Consider the following 4,714-nt stretch of genomic DNA (forward strand, 5'->3'; position numbering starts at 1 on the left):
TTTTGCGGCCGGAGTCCACACCTTTGTTTGGGGGGGGATACTGTCACGTCCTGACCATAGAGCCTTTATTTTCTATGCTGGAGTAGGTCAGGGCGTGACTGGGGGTTTAGTCTAGTTTGTTATTTCTATGTGGGGTTCTAGTTTTGTGTTTCTATGTTGGTGATTTTGTATGATTCCCAATTAGAGGCAGCTGGTAATTGTTGTCTCTAATTGGGGATCATATTTTGGTAGCATTTTTCCACCTGTGTTTTGTGGGACATTGTTTATGTGTAGTTGCATGTCAGTACTTCATTGTCGTCACGTTTCGTTCTTTCTTTATTGTTTTGTTGTGTGGTTCACTTACTTTATATAAATAAAGATGTGAAACCCAGATCACGCTGTACGTTGGTCTGAGGATGCTTCAAACGATCGTGACAGTCGGTGAAAGGTCACTGAGAGGTCGCTGAGAGGTCAGTGAAAGGTCACTGAGAGGTTGCTGACAGGTCGGTGAAAGGTCACTGAGAGGTCAGTGAAAGGTCGCTGAGAGGCCGGTGAGAGGTCGCTGAGAAGTCGCTGAGAGGTCGGTGAAAGGTCACTGAGAGGTCAGTGAGAGGTTGCTGAGAAGTCGCTGAGAAGTCGGTGAAAGGTCACTGAGAAGTCGGTGAGTGGTCGGTGAGAGGTCGCTGAGAGGTCGGTGAGAGGTCGGTGAGAAGTCGCTGAGAGGTCGCTGAGAAGTCGCTGAGAGGTCGCTGAGAGGTCGCCAAGAGGACGGTATAAGAGGACGGTAAAGGGTGAAATGATCACATAGTTAGGGTTAGTTAGGGTTGCACACACACACACACACACACACACACACACACACACACACACACACACACACACACACACACACACACACACACACACACACACACACACACACACGCACACACACACACACACAGGAGGAAAGGGTGGTTTATATACTATGTTAACTGTTGCTCGGGTTGACACGTTCTGATTTGAGACAGTTTGTTTGTGTAACTACCCAGGACTCTAATTACTATTAATTAACTGCTTCCATAGACTTTTTTAGGTCACTCAACTTTGTGTGAAATTAACACGGGTCCGAAATGATTATTTTTTTGGCATCTTACCATAAAAAAACAAAAACAGTGTGGAACTAGTTACACACACAGCACTAATAACATACAATGATTTCAACTTGTTAACAAGTTAACCCACTGTTCCTAGGCCGTCATTGAAAACAAGAATTTGTTCTTAACTGACTTGCCTAGTAAAATAAAAAAAAATAAAAAAAAATGATTATTCTCCTATTTAAGTCATTTGAGGTTTTTCCTGTTTAATGTTACTCCTGAATCACTATGAGAAATCAGATACTTGACTCCCTCAGGTAATAATCATAAAACAGAGCTTCAGACTGTGCTTCACATCAACCCAATAAGCACAAGACTGAGTGGAGCCGCGTGGTGGAGCCTCGTGGAGCCTCGTGGAGTCTCGTGGAGCCTCGTGGAGCCGCGTGGAGCCTCGTGGAGCCGCGTGGAGCCTCGTGGAGCCTCGTGGAGCCTCGTGGAGCCTCGTGGAGCCGCGTGGAGCCTCGTGGAGCCTCGTGGAGCCTCGTGGAGCCGCGTGGAGCCTCGTGGAGCCTCATGGTGACGCGTGGTGACGCGTGGCGTTGTGTGGAGCCTTGTGGAGCCGCATGGAGCCTCGTGGAGCCTGGTGGAGCACTGCTGTAATGTGTTATATTTGACAGAGAATTCTGCAGCAGAAGCAAACTCCTTTGTCCACCGCTCTTTCGTCCGCTTGAGAGCAGAGTACTCCCCTTAAAGTACTCATGTTTCAGACATAGCCGGTCTAAGTGCATACCAGAACTGATGCTACAGGCGAAACCAAGATGAAACTTCAAACAGGAAATGAGCAATATTTTTGAAGCGCTGTTTTCCAATGTCTCCTTATATGGCTGTGAATGCGCAAGGAGAGAGCCCACAATTTCTGCCGTTTCCCCAAGGTGTCTGCAGCATTGTGACGTATTTGTAGGCATTACATTGGAAGATTGACCATAAGAGACCACATTTACCAGGTTTCCGCCCGGTGTCCTGCGTCGAAATTGGTGCGTAATCTCCAGCTGCAAGTATTTTTCCATTTAATTCAGAGAAGAAAGCAGACTTCCACGAACGATATATCAATGAAGAGATATGTGAAAAACACCTTGAGGATTGATTCTAAACAACGTTTTCCATGTTTCAGTCGATATTATGGAGTTAATTTGGAAAAAAGTTTTGGTGACTGAATATTCAGGTTTTTTTGGTAGCCAAAAGTGATGTACAAAACGGAGCGATTTCTCCTACACAAAGAATCTTTCAGGAAAAACTGAACATTTGCTATCTAACTGAGAGTCTCCTCATTGAAAACATCCGAAGTTCTTCAAAGGTAAATGATTTTATTTGAATGCTTTTCTGGTTTTTGTGAAAATGTTGCCCGCTAAATGCTACGCTAAATGCTACGCTAACTATCAATACTCTTACACAAATGCTTGTTTTGCTATGGTTGAAAAGCATATTTTGAAAATCTGAGATGACAGTGTTGTTAAGAAAAGGCTAAGCTTGAGAGCTAGCATATTTATTTCATTTCATTTGCGATTTTCATGAAAAGTTAACGTTGCGTTATGCTAATGAGCTTGAGGCTATAAATAGGATCCCGGATCCGGGATTGCTCGTCGCATGAAGTTAAGGTGGTTGGTGGAATTGACCTAAGATTTATTTTCATGTTAGGGAGTGTTGGATCAATGATGGTCTGGTCCCCTGATCCTCCATCTCGTTCACATTATCCTTTAAAACATATCCTCCTTCTTAGAGTGTGTCTGTGCACGTGCGCGGCCAGAGGATGTGGTCTTCCCCCCTGCCAGCCAGCTGACATCTGACACGGGTCTCTCTCCAAGAGTAATAGTAGAATAAATAGGTCTCTCTCCAAGAGTAATAGTAGAATAAATAGGTCTCTCTCCAAGAGTAATAGTAGAATAAATAGGTCTCTCTCCAAGAGTAATAGTAGAATAAATAGGTCTCTCTCCAAGAGTAATAGTAGAATAAATAGGTCTCTCTCCAAGAGTAATAGTAGAATAAATAGGTCTCTCTCCAAGAGTAATAGTAGAATAAATAGGTCTCTCTCCAAGAGTAATAGTAGAATAAATAGGTCTCTCTCCAAGAGTAATAGTAGAATAAATAGGTCTCTCTCCAAGAGTAATAGTAGAATAAATAGGTCTCTCTCCAAGAGTAATAGTAGAATAAATAGGTCTCTCTCCATGAGTAATAGTAGAATAAATAGGTCTCTCTCCAAGAGTAGAATAAATAGGTCTCTCTCCAAGAGTAATAGTAGAATAAATAGGTCTCTCTCCAAGAGTAATAGTAGAATAAATAGGTCTCTCTCCAAGAGTAGAATAAATAGGTCTCTCTCCAAGAGTAGAATAAATAGGTCTCTCTCCAAGAGTAATAGTAGAATAAATAGGTCTCTCTCCAAGAGTAATAGTAGAATAAATAGGTCTCTCTCCAAGAGTAATAGTAGAATAAATAGGTCTCTCTCCAAGAGTAATAGTAGAATAAATAGGTCTCTCTCCAAGAGTAATAGTAGAATAAATAGGTCTCTCCAAGAGTAATAGTAGAATAAATAGGTCTCTCTCCAAGAGTAATAGTAGAATAAATAGGTCTCTCTCCAAGAGTAATAGTAGAATAAATAGGTCTCTCTCCAAGAGTAATAGTAGAATAAATAGGTCTCTCTCCAAGAGTAATAGTAGAATAAATAGGTCTCTCTCCAAGAGTAATAGTAGAATAAATAGGTCTCTCTCCAAGAGTAGAATAAATAGGTCTCTCTCCAAGAGTAATAGTAGAATAAATAGGTCTCTCTCCAAGAGTAATAGTAGAATAAATAGGTCTCTCTCCAAGAGTAATAGTAGAATAAATAGGTCTCTCTCTCTCACTCGCTCTCTTTCTCTCTCTGTGTCTCTCTCTGTGTCTCTCTCTCTCTCTCACTCGCTCTCTGTCAGGACCCGGTTACGAACCGGGGTCTCCGGAGTGAGAAACAGTCACTTAACCAACTGAGCCACGAATAGTCAGCAGAACCCAGAAGATGAGGCAGACACAGCAGTACTTAAGACGGTGTATTTAATAAAGTAAAAAGGAGAAGTCCTTCAATACAAAAAATGGCAAATCCAAAAGGTGGTAGGAATAGCACAAAAAAGCCTCAAGAGATACTCAAAAACAAAAACAGAATTCCACAAGAGCATCCACCGGAATCGACAAGAATACACAGAACACTAGGGCTGGGTGCTAACATACAAACACAGAGCACAGAACTGAGGGAAACTAAGGGTTTAAATACAATCAGGGGAAACGAGGCACAGGTGCAAATAATAATGGGGATCAAGGGAAAAAACATGAGGTCAAAAAGCACAATGGGGGCATCTAGTGACCAAAACCCGGAACAACCCTGGCCAAATCCTGACACTCTCTTTCTCTCTCTGTCTCTCTCTCTGTGTGTGTCTCTCTCTCACTCGCTCTCTTTCTCTCTCTGTCTCTCTCTCTCTCTGTGTCTCTCTCTCTCACTCACTCTCTTTCTCTCTCTGTCTCAATTCAATTCAAGGGGCTTTATTGGCATGGGAAACATGTGTTAACATTGCCAAAGCAAGTAAGGTATATAATATATAAAGTGAAATAAACAATAAAAATTAACAGTAGACATCACA

This window comes from Oncorhynchus masou, unplaced genomic scaffold, assembly GCF_036934945.1.
Source record: "Oncorhynchus masou masou isolate Uvic2021 unplaced genomic scaffold, UVic_Omas_1.1 unplaced_scaffold_8605, whole genome shotgun sequence".
Lineage (NCBI taxonomy): Eukaryota > Metazoa > Chordata > Actinopteri > Salmoniformes > Salmonidae > Oncorhynchus > Oncorhynchus masou.